The sequence below is a fragment of the Rattus norvegicus genome, chromosome 2, assembly GCF_021556685.1.
Source record: "Rattus norvegicus strain SHRSP/BbbUtx chromosome 2, alternate assembly SHRSP_T2T, whole genome shotgun sequence".
NCBI lineage: Eukaryota > Metazoa > Chordata > Mammalia > Rodentia > Muridae > Rattus > Rattus norvegicus.
In genome coordinates, this window is record NC_141535.1 from 1,905,264 (window position 1) to 1,921,409 (window position 16,146).

A 16,146-nucleotide genomic window follows, 5' to 3' on the forward strand; every position below is an offset into this window, starting at 1 on the left:
AAAGTCACCTTAGAAGACATACTTTTCCCCTTTCTTACACTTTTCATGCAAGATCCATTTTCTGTACACGAATCATATGAGTAGTTACAGTAAAAATCGCTGTGCTTTTTCTGAAGACATCTAATAAATAAGGTTAGTGTTTTAGTGTTCATTGTGGCTTTGGTGCTGGGACAGTTCTTGGAGCCATATTCAGAGGAAGTGTGAACTGGAGTGAAGTTGCTGTGAAGGATGCTTCTGATGATAACCTCACGATGAAATTACTGTTCTGCTGCTCCCAAGGAAAATTCAGCTGAATTAGCTAGCCACTTGCAACAGAAAAAACAAACAAACAAACAAACAAAAATTAGAGCAAGAAGCATTTGCACTGAGGCTCCGGGGTCTTGAGGCTGCGGTGGGTCCCAAGTGTTTTAGTGTTTATTTGACATGAAGGTTACAGCCCCAGAGAGATGAGTTTACTACTTAGGATTCTCATTTCAGTAGCAACATTTCATTAGAAACAGTCTTTGACAGTTTCCTTTTGGTGTCCATGCATGCGGTACCTGTGTCTCTGTGTGTGCCTGCGCATGTGTGAGCATGTGCAGGCACACACAGACATTCATGCATGGCTCACAATTGTGTGGAGATGCATGTGTGTGCAGACTAGAGAAGAACTTTGAGGGTCATTCCTTAGGCACTATCCACCTTTTAAAAATTATTCATTTGTTCTGCCTACGTGTGCATGCTTTGACACTGTGGTAGTCAGAACACAAATTCAGAGTCAGCTCTCTGCTAATCCCCCTTGATGGGGTCTAGGAATTGAGCTCTGGTCATCAGGCTTCTGAGGTAAGTGCCTTTAACCTGCTGAGCACTCTATCCAGCTCCCTTTCAAATCATTTCCAGGCACACCTCCCCCTGACCCAGTACTCAGCAGCTAAGCCAGGATTGATTGCTGGGTGAGAGGCTCTTGGAGTTGCCTTCCTTCTTATGGGACTACACATCTGGGACTGACAGACACCATGACTGTTTTTGTTCAGTGTGTATTCATTCTAGGGATCAAACTCAGGTGCTTATGCTTGAATAGCCACTCCTCACACTGAACCATATTCCCAGCTCTTCCTTCAATTTTGCAGTTCTGGGACTTGAACACAAGTCCTCATGAAGGTTAGCTAAGTAAGTCCTTCATGAATGAGCAACACCCATAGGCACAGTAATTCTTTCATTACACCTTCCAGGTACTTGTGAAGTCAGGAACAAGGCAGAAAACACTTGCAGCAGTGGTCTTGGAAGATACAAGCCCTCGGTCTTCATTTTCTAAGCTGTAGATTGACATGGTAGTGCTGACTTTTTAGGGTTGTCATGAGAATTAACCAAGGCCATGTGTTGTTCCTGCCATGTAACTATCTTGTGGTAGAACTCCTTTATGTAAGGACTTGGTTGCTTTATTTCATTTTATTCTCTCTCTGTGTGTGCATGTATGTGTACGTATATGTTTACATGCTACATGTGAATATGTATGTCTATGTATGGTGTGTGTGTATGTAAATAATCTATGTTTATGCTGTATATGAAATTGTGTGTCTGCATGTTCATGATGTGTATGTATGTCTGTATTTGCGCATCATGTGTGTGTTTGTATGTGTTTGTGTGTGATGTGTGTGTCTGTGTATGGTATGTGTGTATGATGTGTGTATGTGCATGATGTGTGTGCTTGTGTGTGTCTGTATGGTGTGTTTATATGCATATGGTGTGTGCATGTTGTGTGTGAGTATGTGGTGTTTGTATGGTATGTGAATACTGCATTGAGGCCACTTGTGTGTGCATGATATTTATGTGGGGTGTGTGTATGGTATGTGTGTAGGACATGTATGGTATGTGTTTTTGTATGATTTATGTGTGCACGTAGCAGGGTGCACATGCAGAGATTGGGAGGAGATCCTCCCATTACCAGTTCTCTCCTTTTACATGGGTTCCTGAAACTGAACTCGGATTTCAAGGCAAGGGATTTATTTACCTTTCGAGACTTCTCTGGACCTCTTTATAAGTACTTTTTAAATGGAGGGTTTTCCAAATTACTGTTTTGGGTTTTTCCCCCTTTGTTTTTCTTATCTTTTTGTAGGGGAATTTGGTGGGGAAAATTCTGTAGCTTTCTTGTTTTTTAACTTTTCCAAACATCCATATTGTTCTTCAGATATTGCCATAGGCTGAATGGGCTTCAGGACTTGTTCCATTCGATGAGGTTTTGAGCACAAGATGTGTTTTCAATTACTCCTGTGGAAGGCTCTTCTGAATACTTTGAAGACCCTGGGATTGAACTCTTGCTTTGATAGATTTTATTTTATTTTTGAGGTAGATTTTGGCACATACCAATCTCCTTTGCCTGGAAGATTCTGTGATCTCTACATAGTTTTCTTACATCTGTTATAGTAATATTAATATTAGTCACTGGAAATGATATCAGAGGAATAATATCTTTACAGTGTGAAATATTTCTGCTCTCTTCATTCCCTCCAGGATGTTCACTTTGGGTGTGACAGAGTGTTCTACCTGGCATGCAAGAATGGCATGGTGCAACTGCATTACTAAAATGAACAAATGTACATTTAGTTAATCTGAGATTTCTTAAACTGTCACTTCATAGAGCAAAGAGGTTATGTGTGGGAGCTGTATTGGATTTGGGCCTGGGTGCTTTGTCACTGTGTGGCACAAGAAGTTCACATTCACAGAGTGTTGTCAGCCTGAACAAGACCCTTCTGGGTCTCCAACAAGGTTTGACCCCTGCTGAGCCCTGCCCTTGCATGTGGAAGCCTTTTGTCCCCAACTGGGAACAGTCTGGCCAGGTACTTCTCACCTGAGTCAGAATTAGGCTGGCCTTCCTGGTTATTTCCCTAATTTATTCAGACCACATAGTCGGTCCTTTGTTACGGAAGTCTCAGCCAGGGTTCCCCACTGTGCTTGACAGATACCTGCTAAGTGGTGTTCTTTGGATATATAGTTTGGTCAATAAAGAAACCAGAAGCTCTCTTCCTCTTCTGGCTTGACACGAATAACCTGTGTGTGTGTGCTTCTTTCATCCCACAGGCTTTCGCCTGATTCTCGGTACCATGTCGGTGCTGGCGCCGACAGTTATGGCCGGAAGATCTGAGTAATGATGGGTACCGTTTTTTGTTGTTGTTGCTGTTGTTAGGGTTGTTGTTGTTGTTGTCTTCGTCGTCGTTGTTGCTCTGTGTATTTTTGGTGTCAGGGGAAGGCTGTTGTGTTCTCACTGGGGAGGAGGGTGTTATCTAGAACTGAGTTAGATAGTATGTCGAAGGTTTTTGTTGATGAGGAATTTCCTTTGGGTTGGAAGGACCACAGGAATGGAAACTGAGTGTCAGTGGTAGGAGAGCTGGCCCTAGTCTGGGCTGCATCCTGGGAGAGGGATGGCAGCGTGGAAGTTGCTTCAGAAAAGGATGGAAACATTGTATCTGTAGCCAGGAAGCAGAGAAAGATGGGTGTTGTTTCTAAGCTTTCTTTCTTCTTTGTATGCAGTGCAAGCCTGAGCCCAGGGAATGGTGGTGTCTATATTTAGGGTGGGTCTTCCCTCCTTAATTAATCTAATCAAGATACTTTATCAGAGACATGCCTGGTGACTGTTTCCTGGATGGTTATAGATAGCATCAGATTGACAGCTAATAGTATGCATCACAGCTGGTCCCTGGATGCTTTAACATGGAATGGTGTGTGTTGAGTTGGTTCAGAGGTGACAGTTGTTGATCAAGAACTTTGGATTTAGCTGGAGCTTTTAATTTATGGAGCTAGAGTCCACAGGAACAGTATGTGTGTAATTCACCACATGTCAGTGAAGACAGAGAGGATAGAGAATAACTAGATATACGAAAATGGGTTGAAGAAAACTGCTTAAGTGTCCTTGAATACTACATATGAAGGAGGATACACTATGCCATCGTGAAAGCATTAGGCATTCTCTTAACTCTGCAGTACAGGGGTGAATTTGGAATACCCCAAGTACATGAGTGTCCCCATGGGAATGGGGAAAAAGTAACATACGACCAAACATCGGAGGCCAGAATCAGTGGCCTTACACTTTCAGAGAATGTATCCTTAAGGAAGACTGAGGATTGAACTTTGTCCCCCCAGGAAGGAATCACCTCATTTCTTATTTTGTTATCATTTTGGTAAGGCTGAATAGTCAAATCCCTTGTTGTAAAGATATCATTCTGCTAGTTGATGTTTTACCCTTGTTGGATGGTATGTTTGAGAAGCCTTCTGGTTTTCTGTCTGAACAGGAAACTGGAGACCTTGCAGCTGGGCAACACTGACCTGATCCTCTTTGTACTGCTCCCCAACCTGTGGAGAGCTCCTCTCCTAGCTGGCACTCTCTCTTTCTCTTTGGGGAGGTTGGGAGGTCATGACTCCTGTACAGGTTTTGGCAGTGCAACTGAGGGCTTACCTTCAGAACCAGTGTGGAGGACTCTTGGGAAACTTGTCTCTGGGAATGTGAGGCCCTTTCCCTTTGGAAAAGAGTCAGACAGAGGGGATCTCTAAGGAGAGGCTCTTCAGGGCCTATGAAGTTGCCTCTTAGTGATTCTGTGTGGAATTCTGTAGCCCTGACAAGGGGTTCATGTGTGGCAGATTTCAAGCAGCTCAACTCTTCCGGAATGTACTTTGGGATCATAAACTATATTAAAAGGAAGTTTTTGTTGTTTTCTCCCCTGTTATTTGCCTCTTTTAGTGGGGATGAGGAAATTAAAAACTCGCCATCTGAAGTGAGTGCTTCGCCAAAAGGTGACACAGAAAAGACATAGAGCAAATAAGGCACTACATGTGCAGATCTCCAGGTTAAAAGTCAGGATCTCCCATCACAGCCTCCTCAATTCTCCCCAGACCTCCTCCCCACTGCCTTCTGATCTCCACATGCAGACATCCCTTTTTTTTTTTAATTGAGTATTTCTTATATACATTTCGAGTGTTATTCCCTTTCCCGGTTTCCCCCTCCCCCCTCCCCTTCCTTATGGGTGTTCCCCTCCCAACCCTCCCCCCATTGCCGCCCTCCCCCCATAGACTAGTTCACTGGGGGTTCAGTCTTAGCAGGACCCAGGGCTTCCCCTTCCACTGGTGCTCTTACTAGGATATTCATTGCTACCTATGGGGTCAGAGTCCAGGGTCAGTCCATGTATAGTCTTTAGGTAGTGGCTTAGTCCCTGGAAGCTCTGGTTGCTTGACATTGTTGTACTTTTGGGGTCTCGAGCCCCTTCAAGCTCTTCCAGTTCTTTCTCTGATTCCTTCAATAGGGGACCTATTCTCAATTCAGTGGTTTGCTGCTGGCATTCGCCTCTGTATTTGCTGTATTCTGGCTGTGTCTCTCAGGAGCGATCTACATCCGGCTCCTGTCGGTCTGCACTTCTTTGCTTCATCCATCTTGTCTAATTGGGTGGCTGTATATGTATGGGCCACATGTGGGGCAGGCTCTAAATGGGTGTTCCTTAAGTCTCTGTTTTAATCTTTGCCTCTCCCTTCCCTGCCAAGGATATTCTTTTTCCTCATTTAAAGAAGGAGTGAAGCATTCACATTTTGATCATCCGTCTTGAGTTTCGTTTGTTCTAGGGATCTAGGGTAATTCAAGCATTTGGGCTAATAGCCACTTATCAATGAGTGCATACCATGTATGTCTTTCTGTGATTGGGTTAGCTCACTCAGGATGATATTTTCCAGTTCCAACCATTTGCCTACGAATTTCATAAACTCGTTGTTTTTGATAGCTGAGTAATATTCCATTGTGTAGATGTACCACATTTTCTGTATCCATTCCTCTGTTGAAGGGCATCTGGGTTCTTTCCATTTTCTGGCTATTATAAATAAGGCTGCGATGAACATAGTGGAGCACGTGTCTCTTTTATATGTTGAGGCATCTTTTGGGTATATGCCCAAGAGAGGTATAGCTGGATCCTCAGGCAGTTCAATGTCCAATTTTCTGAGGAACCTCCAGACTGATTTCCAGAATGGTTTTACCAGTCTGCAATCCCACCAACAATGGAGGAGTGTTCCTCTTTCTCCACATCCTCGCCAGCATCTGCTGTCACCTGAGTTTTTGATCTTAGCCATTCTCACTGGTGTGAGGTGAAATCTCAGGGTTGTTTTGATTTGCATTTCCCTTATGACTAAAGATGTTGAACATTTCTTTAGGTGTTTCTCAGCCATTCGGCATTCCTCAGCTGTGAATTATTTGTTTAGCTCTGAACCCCATTTTTTAATAGGGTTATTTGTTTCCCTGCGGTCTAACTTCTTGAGTTCTTTGTATATTTTGGATATAAGGCCTCTATCTGTTGTAGGATTGGTAAAGATCTTTTCCCAATCTGTTGGTTGCCGTTTTGTCCTAACCACAGTGTCCTTTGCCTTACAGAAGCTTTGCAGTTTTATGAGATCCCATTTGTCGATTCTTGATCTTAGAGCATAAGCCATTGGTGTTTTGTTCAGGAAATTTTTTCCAGTGCCCATGTGTTCCAGATGTTTCCCTAGTTTTTCTTCTATTAGTTTGAGTGTGTCTGGTTTGATGTGGAGGTCCTTGATCCACTTGGACTTAAGCTTTGTACAGGGTGATAAGCATGGATCGATCTGCATTCTTCTACATGTTGCCCTCCAGTTGAACCAGCACCATTTGCTGAAAATGCTATCTTTTTTCCATTGGATGGTTTTGGCTCCTTTGTCAAAAATCAAGTGACCATAGGTGTGTGGGTTCATTTCTGGGTCTTTAATTCTATTTCATTGGTCTATCTGTCTGTCCCTGTACCAATACCATGCAGTTTTTATCACTATTGCTCTGTAATACTGCTTGAGTTCAGGGATAGTGATTCCCCCTGAAGTCCTTTTATTGTTGAGGATAGCTTTAGCTATCCTGACATCCCTTATCATATAGAATTTCTCTATATTTAGAGCCTTGGTTCTCCCTTATCTTGTGAAGTTGATTGTCGCCACCATACCAGGAGCTTCCACAGTTGGTTATTTAAGGATGAGATTATTAGTTCGGCTTTTTATCTCCTACTTGAACTTTGTTGTGACTGAAATAAAGCTTTGGCAGCCTCTGGCCCTACCCTGACTGATGATGGATGACGCATGTTCTTCATGTTCCTGAGTTGGAAACTTAGAGGTTTTGACCTTTCTGGGGAGGGTCAAGCCCCGCAGATGACATACTTGAGGACTACAGCTGCAACAAATGTAGAATGTGGGGACTGAATTCATGAACTTTTTTTTGAAAAACAAGGAAGGTAAGCAGACTCTTCCATTTAGATAATACAGAGGAGCTACAGAGTTTTTTTTTTCTTGAAACCATATTAATATCTGCATTTCTTTGTCTTATTACCCAAACCTCAAAGCTGTACTTTAGCATTACGTGTCAGAAAGGTAAAAGTAACATTTGAGATGTTCTAGAACAAGGCAGAAAAAAACACAAGGACACATTCGTTCCTTGTATTCAGTTTTGAGGTTCTTGCTGTGTCAGTTTTTCTTGTTTAGCAAAATGAAGAGGTAATGATACCAATAAGTGATTTCTTTTTCTTCTTGTCAACAACCTTCTTTATAAAGCGAGTATTCGTAAGAGAAATGTCTCCCCAGCTCCCTATTAAATTGTAAAGCATATTTGATCTAGTGAGAGAAGCCAACTACAGAGTCTAAGACAGTGGAGCATCCCTTAACTAATTCTTTGGTGGAAGATGGTGGTAATGGCAGAAAAGGTCCCTTTGAAACTCAGTAAATGAAATATCAGGGAGTAATTGCACAGTCACCCTGGTGTTAATTCAGACTCCAACTCTCATCTACGTCTGCTTTGGCTCCCACAGTGTTTATCTTCATTCATTGGCTGCCACTGTGATGCTACCCTACCCCACTCTGATGTCCTGGACACTCTCCTTTTTCTGTGGCCTCTGCCACCATGCCTGTCCCCAGTCACTCTCCTAAAATTCCAGTCCAGGCTGTTTCTCTCTCCTATAATTCAGGCTCTTGGGGCATAGTTTTTTGGCTCTGTCCTGACTGCAGCATCAAACATAATGTGGTTTAGTGGGTAGCCAACCCCGATGAATTAATATTCAGATGGGTTAGTGAGTGGAGGCCAAAGCCAAACCAGACAACCAACAGGAGCCAAATACATACTGGAAAACCAACATAGTGGGTGCTGAAGGATGGAAGGGGTTCCGCAGGGAATCACAGGAGGCAGTGCTTGCTGGTAAGGATTTTCTTGGGGCAGGGAAATATGGACACAGCATCAAAGCACTTAGTAGGAGTGGGGACCCTTAAACACTGTGTAGAGGGCTTAGTGGAGCTGAGCCTGGGAAGGGAGATTGGGTCAGAGCAGGTGTCCTGGAATGGCTTGTTTGGTAGAGTTCAGATGACTGTCTATTGCAGGGGATGAGCTGTTGGGTCTGGCTGGCTTCCACCATTAATCATTGCCTGACCTTAAGCAAGCCCTTGGGTCTCTTTCTTCATCTGCAATGTGACAAGATAACTCGGGTTGTAAAGAGATTGAAAAGGAAAGGGAGTTTGGCTGTGAAATCAGTAAGGATGCCTTTTGATCAGCTGCTTCCTTACTGAGTGTTGCCTGCAGTAGGCAATGGGTGGATTCATAGATGGATGGATGCATGTCTTGCTGGATGCACGGATGTTGGATTCATGGATGGATGGATGGATGCATTGCTGACTGGCTGGATGCATGCTGCATGGATGCATAGATGGATGGATAGATGCATGCTGGATGGATGCATAGATGGATGGATGGATGCATGCATAGATGGATGGATGCATAGATGGATGGATGGATGCATGGCTTGCTGAATGCATGCTGGATGGATGCAAAGATGGATGGATGTATGGATGTTGGATGCATGGATGGATAGATGGATACATGGCTTGCTGGATGCATGGGTGGGTGTATGCATGGATGCTAATATGATATATGGATGTGAAAGCCGTTCAGACACAAAATAAAAACTGAGGGTATAGGAATGAGCAAGTCAATTTTGGTCCTTGTCCAGAACTCTCAAAGAGTTTGGACTGGAGAAGTTTACAACCTTACCACTTTTAAATACACTGTTATAATGTTATTTGTTGAGAATTTCATACATTGATACAGTATATTTCAGTATATCCACTTGAATAATCCCTTGAATACAGAGAAGCCTACTCATGAGTGAGGGGACACCACTGCAGTATGGTCCACTCACTAGGGACCATACCCCTAAAGAAAACCCTCCCCTAGCAGTTCTCAAGTGACAGAATCTTCTCAGCTGCAGGCAGGGGCTTCAGTGCCCTACCACATCCGTGCGGGAATGTTGACTGGTTTGCTCTTCTGCTGGACACCAACTGCACTGAGTTTGTAAGTTCAACGACCATATCATGAGAACATGTCATTGTTTTGATCCAACTCCTTCCGACCTTTGGCTCTTAAACTCTTTCCAACTCTTTGGCTCTTTTCTTTCCAATATTCCCTGAGCCTTGAGGTAACTTGATACGGTGGGAGCTTCTGTGGCTGAGCTCTCCACAGAGAGTTCATTCTCAATACTCGGACTAGTTACGAATGTGTATTAACTACCATCCACTGTATAAAGATGCTCCCCCAATGACCACCGAGAGCTGTGTTAATCTTTGAGCTTGTAACTGGTATAGTTTGATACTATATATCCATTTAAGAAAATAGTAGTTATGGTTCACTCCCACGGCTTATGAGCCTCTCTGCCATGGTTTCCTGACCAGATTTACAATGCCAGGCAAAAGTTTCCTCTTGTAGTGCAGACCTTGAATCCACCCAGAAAATGATTGGTGATCCTCAATGCATTCCTGCCATTTATGGAGCACCCATGAGTACATCTTGCCAGGGCTTTTGTTATGTAGCCCTGAGTAGTCACAGTGGAGTGAGAATAGTCTGCATAGCAACTTCTAGCATCATAAAGCTAGCAGGGGTGGAAGCTTCCTGCTAAGTACTGTGCAGGCAGGTCTGTGTGATGTCTTCAAGTTCTTTGACCTACTTGTGTGGTGTCATCAGCTATAGGATCTTACCATCACATTCTGATGGGTAGCCCTGAGCAATGAGAATTGACAACTCTGGTATCATCTCTGTGACATCCTCGACCAACAACTTGAGAGCAAGGTGTCCTACATCTAGCTCTGGACTTTTTGAGAACTTGTAGCCAATGGAAGGAGAATTACCCACCTTGTAACATTCATTGTATGTTGGCAAGTAGCTTTTCATATGGCTTTTGTATTTTAATGTTCATGGACGTTTTACCTACTTGTATGTCTGTGTGAGGCAGTCAGAAGTCCTGCAACTGAAGTTACAAGCAGGGGTGAATTACCATGGGCGAGTAGGTGCTGGGAATTGAACCCAGGACCTCTGGAAGAGCAGCTTGTGCCCTTAACTGTCCGTCTCTCTGGCCCTTCATATGGCTTTTTCAAATATCCTTGGTGTTAGTTAGTGCTTCTTCATCCTCTTCCCTGCAATCCTAAAGATTTTAAACCAGTGTTTCATTTATGCATTATGTAACTATTGATCTACATTGGTAGAAAAGATTAAAAAAACACATGGTTTACAAAATTATATTTGTAATTTGAAGACGGAATTCTAAAGGCGATTATGTTCAAAACGAACATGGGGAAATCCTAAAAAGGATCTGGTCTCCGCCCCCTTGTTGGAACACCTTACCTGTGTTCTGATTTTCTTCTTTTGTTTATTTCTTTGTTTACGGGTGTCTGCAATTCCTCTTTGTCCACAGCTGAACACTTTCCAGGCCGTTCTGGCATCCGATGAATGTGATTCCTATGCCCTCTTTCTCTATCCTCCCAATGGTCTTCAGTTTTTGGAACTCACCCCAAAGAATCCTACAGTGTCCAGCCGCAGCTTCCTGCTAAGGTGGGATTCTGCCAAGGGGAAGCAGATGATGTGAAGAGAAAAGCCCTGTATTTCAGCCTGACTAACAGTGAGCAGTCGGTGAAGAATCTCTACCAGTGAGTAATGTGGAGTGTGTGACTGTGCTATGCACTGGAAGGACATTTAGGAGGGACACTATCTCTAGTGGCCAGAAACCATTTGATAATAACCTCTGGTGGCTTCTAAGAAAGGCGCTGGTTGAAAACCAAGAGCTAAGCTGGACCTCTGGAGCTTCAGGCTGTCCAATATTTAAAAGATTCTTTCTTTTTCCTGCACTATCTGTCAGGCATAGAAACCAGAACCAGCAGTGATTATATGTTTTTGCAGAACTACTGGGGCTTGCTGTGAAAAACATTGTTCTTGGGGCTACATAAAAATATCCAGTCATAACTAACTGCCTCAGTGGGCGCTTTTCAGGTTAATGATTTCTGGAGAGGAGGCATCATGATTCAGTCTTTCAAACAGGTATTGTTAAGGATTAAATTATGAGTAGTATAATGGGGCGGAGGTAGATGAGGCTTTTATTCGTCTCAGGTTTCTCCTGGCACCATCACCAGAAATCATGCTGACTGGTTTACCCACAGCGTTGCCAGAGACAAATCCATTTCTTAGTCTCCCCAGTGGGTTATTCTGCTAGTGCTGCAATAGGCTATTCCGCAGGTATCTGTCCAGTAGGCGCTCCTAAGAGACTATTGACTTCAGGTGGGCTCTTTTGTCTTTGTATTTTGCAATACTAGCTTAGCCCACAGTAGTTATGTTGTGGCTTCCCATAGTTGCTTCTCAGTCAAACTAGATCATGGGCAGATAGAGTGAAAGAGGAAAAATTTGCCGATCACTTTATCTGCAGAGCATTGTGATAAAACCCTTGCAGATATTATCTTAATTAAAACTTTCTCAACTTATAGGTGGTAAGTATAACTATCTTCCCAGTTTTACCAATAGTCTTACCGAAATTATGAAAGGTGCTTATGTCAGAAGTAAATGGCCGAGCCATAGTCAATACATCTCTGAAGTATGGATACAGGGGTGATCTCTTATGCAGAGTAGATAGGGTGTTTCTTACTTGGATTTCACGTTACCTGGTTGTTTGTATTTTGGTTCATTTTATCAGTCACTCCGGTTACACTCACTCTGCCCCTCTCCTGCAATTTTGATATTTCTGGAAAGCATCAAAGGAGGCAATGAAGAACCAGAGTGAATGGATGATAGTGTCTTGTGTGTGGTGTGTGTGTGTGTGTGTGTGTGTGTGTGTGTGTGTGTGTGTGCAAGCGTGCTTGCACGTGCGTGCATGTGCATGCATGTGTGTGTGAGCAGGTGTATGAAGGCCTTTATGGCTCTAGTAGGGAAACACAACTTTCTCCTCACATGCTTTTTGCACACACACACACACAGGCACAGACACACAGGCACACACATGCACACGCACGGCTTCTTATGGCTATGCAGGTACCAATTCTCATTCTAATACTCTGTGATTCTTGGTCCTTCCCAGATGCTGTTGGTGTCCAGGTGCTCTGCCTTTAAAAATCATAGTATTTCAAGCACTCAGCCCTATTTCCAAGGGCTCTACATACAAGTGTCCCCTCCTGTTCTGTGATCCGTACTGAGTCTTGGTTTCCATCTCACCTGCTCTGTAGTGTAGACTCTAGAACAGACTTAGCAGTTGGCCTCTATCCTTTCTCCTCTAACCTCTTACCCTCTAGCTTAAAGACTCTTTCTCCCCAGGTTGTACCTAGAGCCCCTTGGAAGGAGGGCTGAGTGCTTGAAATACTACAATTTTTAAGACACAGGCGTGCGCCAGAAAGGAGCAGCGTGAGACATGACCAGAGTGATTGACAGATTTGGTGTGCCTCACCCTTAATAAAATGAGACAAACTACAGACAATGGAATAACATAAAATGCAAGTCAGAATTATCCTACCACTACTCTGAGTGACAACTCTGCTACCTCCCCTTTCAGCGTGGGCTTTGCCTCCCATTCAGTGTTTCCATACTTAACACTGTCTCTTAGGCTTCTTTTCCTGTCAGTATCATTGTCTTAAGGGTTGAAACATTGCATCACACATGCCCAGAGGACAACATTTGTAAACTAAAGTAGCTCAGGATCATGGTCCTAGCTCCCTCTGGATGCTTTGCTGTGCCCCTCCAAGGAGAAGAACATTTTCCTAGTCCTGGAATCTCTTCCTCCAACAGAGGTCATACATTATTCATGTTTGCAGGCCTCTTCTGAAACGTATGCATATTCAGGTAGGGAAGAGAGTAGTTCCTGGGAAGGGATTAGTCACAGGCAGGCCAGCATGTCTGTTCTGTTTTGTGATACAGTTTTTCTTTCTAGGAGACAAATTCAATCTGTGAGCATTCATAAACGACCTCAGTGTGGAGGGTAAATTAACTGTTTAGATTCCCACCAGGCGATGTGGCAAAAGCCAGGATATTGATTTATGTCTCATTAGAAGGCATTTATTTTGCTCCACTCTTGCATGTTTTGTATTTTCTTACTCTTTGAAGCTTTGAAGCTGTCCACTTCCAAACTCAAGAGGTTTCCCAGCTGCAATACCCTGCTGTGGGATGGGCTGGGGCTCCAGGGTCTCTTCTTACTGATTGGTTTCAGTTTTTAAAATTACATTACTGTGTGGGAGTTGGGGATTGGAGGCAGCTGGTGGGGAGGTGTCTGGGTCGGAATCCAGTTTGTCAGAGTTTGTGCTCTCTCCCACCACGTGGATTCTGGTTATAGCTCTAAGCTCTTGTAGGTAAGTGGCTTTCCCTGCTAAGTCATTTTTTCAGCCTGGAGTTTTGTCTTCTGTGGTGTGTTTTATTTGCAACCCTAATTTCTATATGCACCAACTGAGGGCAAGAGTTGAAGCTCTGCTGGTAGAACATTGCCTTGAGGACACAAAGACCAGAGTTTTGACCTTGGTGCCACACAAACAGGGTTTAGTATCACACCTGGTATCCCAGTGTTTGGGAGGTGCAGGCAGGAGGAATAGAAGCTCAAGGTTATCATCAGCTACATGAGAGTGTGTCTCAAAAAATGAAAAGAAACCTTAGCAACTGAATATAACAAATCACAGAAGGGACGAACACTGACCTGATTGGGGAGGAGAGGGTTTATTTGGTTTACTGTCCTGGGTCACACAGTGCATTAGGGGAGCCAAGGCAGGAACTAAAGCAAGACAGGAACCTAGAAGGAGGCAGGAACTGGAGCAGAAGCCATGGAGGAACATTATTATTGGCTTGGTTCCTCTGTCTTACTCAGCCTGATTTCTTAGACAACCAGAGATGGTACCCTAGGGTGGTATCACCCATAGTGAACTGCTCTTCCTCCCACCAATCATTAACCAAGAAGACGCCCCTCCCCCAGACTTGCCTTCAGGCCTGTGTGATTGAGGCAATCTCTTCTCAGGTCTGCATCAGGGTAGCAGAATCCAGCCTGTACAGCAGAGTATCATGAATACACTTGGGTACAGGTAGTGGCTAGTGGACAGTGCACAAAATGAAAGAGAGATAGAGAACTGAAGAAAACCTCAACTCTCTTCATTATTGCAGTAGAAACCTAGACTAGAATGATGAATACTTGCCCCAGTGAACAAAGATCTCGTTATATGATTCAGTGAATGTTAATAACTCTTTTTAGCCATTCCCTCTTATTCTTGATTGTTGACTTTTGAGGAAATTACATAGTCTGGAATAATTTGAGCTTTGGTATTTCATGCAAACACAGGATTGATATCATTGGCTAGGTCCCGTTTTCCAGAGTCATTTTTTTTCTCCATCTTTATTAAATTGGGTATTTTTTATTTACATTTCAATTGTTATTCCCTTTCCTGGTTTCTAGGCCAACATCCCCCTAACACCTTTCCCCTCCCACTCTATATGTGTGTTCCCCTCCCCATCCTCCCCCCATTACCGCCCTCCCCACAACAATCACGATCACTGGAGGTTCAGTCTTGGCAGGATGAAGGGCTTCCCCTTCCACTGGTGCCCTTACTAAGCTATTCATTGTTACCTATGCGGTTGGAGCCCAGGGCCAGTCTTTGAGTAGTGACTTAGTCACCTGAAGCTCTGTTTGGTTGGTATTGTTGTTCATATGGGGTTTCAAGCCCCTCCAAGCTCTTTCAGTCCTTTCTCTGATTCCTTCAATGGGGGTCCCATTCTCGGTTCAGTGGTTTGCTGCTGGCCTTCACCTATGCATTTGCCATATTCTGGCTGTGTCTCTCAGGAGAGATCTACATCTAGTTCCTGTCAGCCTGCACTTCTTTGTTTCATCCATCTTATCTAGTTCGGTGGGTGTATATATATGGGCCACATGTGGGGCAGGCTCTGAATGGGCATTCCTTCATCCTTCCAGAGCCTTCCTAACCCGAGCTTTCTCTTAGGGTTAGGAGTCATGTTACACATGGCTGTCCTCTTCACAGCAAGTGTACCATTGACACTGAGATAGTAGGTGACTGAGCTGGCAAGAGTAGTGCCACATCCCAGCAGAAGATCTTAAGTTTCAGGATAGCTGGGACTATCTGGTGAGACTCCTCTAAGAAAAGAGATTCTTGGGAACTAACAGGGTTTCATGGTCTACTCTACAGAGAAAATGAAGATCTGTTCCCAAATACTGAGCCTCATTTTGATTAATACATTTGTATCTTACCTGTGTTGAACTTTTCCTCAAAAATTGTTTTAGACTTGGTCATTAAAAAGTACTGATAGATCTATCATCCCCTGTCATTAATATATTAGTCCATGTGAATCAGAGTACACAGAGATGTTTGGAAGACAAAGTTTCGTGTTAGCATGAAATTCTTGCCGGGGCTTTGCCAACTTTTGGCTGTATGATCTGAAGATTAGCTAACCTCTCAAAACCAACTTTTTCCTCACTAAGAACTAGCACAGCTACCACCCCTATCTTGCAGAGCACAGTGAAGACTGATAAGCACTGGTGTACGCTCGGCTTGTAGAAATCAGTACTATTTAAGTGTTTTAGGAATTTTAAGCTTAAGTAAGCTTGAGTCTGATTTAAGTTTTCATTCACGTCGAGAAAGCATAAAATATTCTTGCATTCCATGTTTGCTCTCAAGACAGCCAGGTTTTTGACAGAATATTTGATTTGGGCTTCTGGAGCAGACATATAACCTGATGGCTTAGTGTTCCATACACAATGCCAGACAAAAGGCAGCTTATAACAAAGTTCCTGTACGGTATTTATCTCAGTTACTTAGAAGCTTTGCTTCTGTTTTGCATAGCATGGAAAGTTTGACTTTGATCGT

General features: G+C 43.5%; 1 protein-coding gene and 1 pseudogene across 9 annotated transcripts in view; both read left to right on the forward strand.

Moving 5' to 3' along the window:
* LOC148006609 (uncharacterized) overlaps positions 1-16,146 on the forward strand; it is a 2,902,548-nt pseudogene that overhangs the window by 1,855,988 nt on the left and 1,030,414 nt on the right.
* Positions 1-16,146, forward strand: part of LOC134478874 (uncharacterized) — a 101,562-nt gene that overhangs the window by 56,383 nt on the left and 29,033 nt on the right. For 2 of the 9 annotated variants that reach the window (XR_015672959.1, XR_015672956.1), the window contains exon 3: positions 10,734-10,965. The exons of 6 other annotated variants lie outside the window; for them this stretch is intronic. The gene's annotated coding sequence lies outside the window, so the exon portion shown is untranslated. Of the gene's footprint in view, positions 1-2,167; positions 3,021-10,733; positions 10,966-16,146 lie in introns of those variants that run through there. One more of the 9 variants, XR_015672955.1, reaches the window with a different exon arrangement.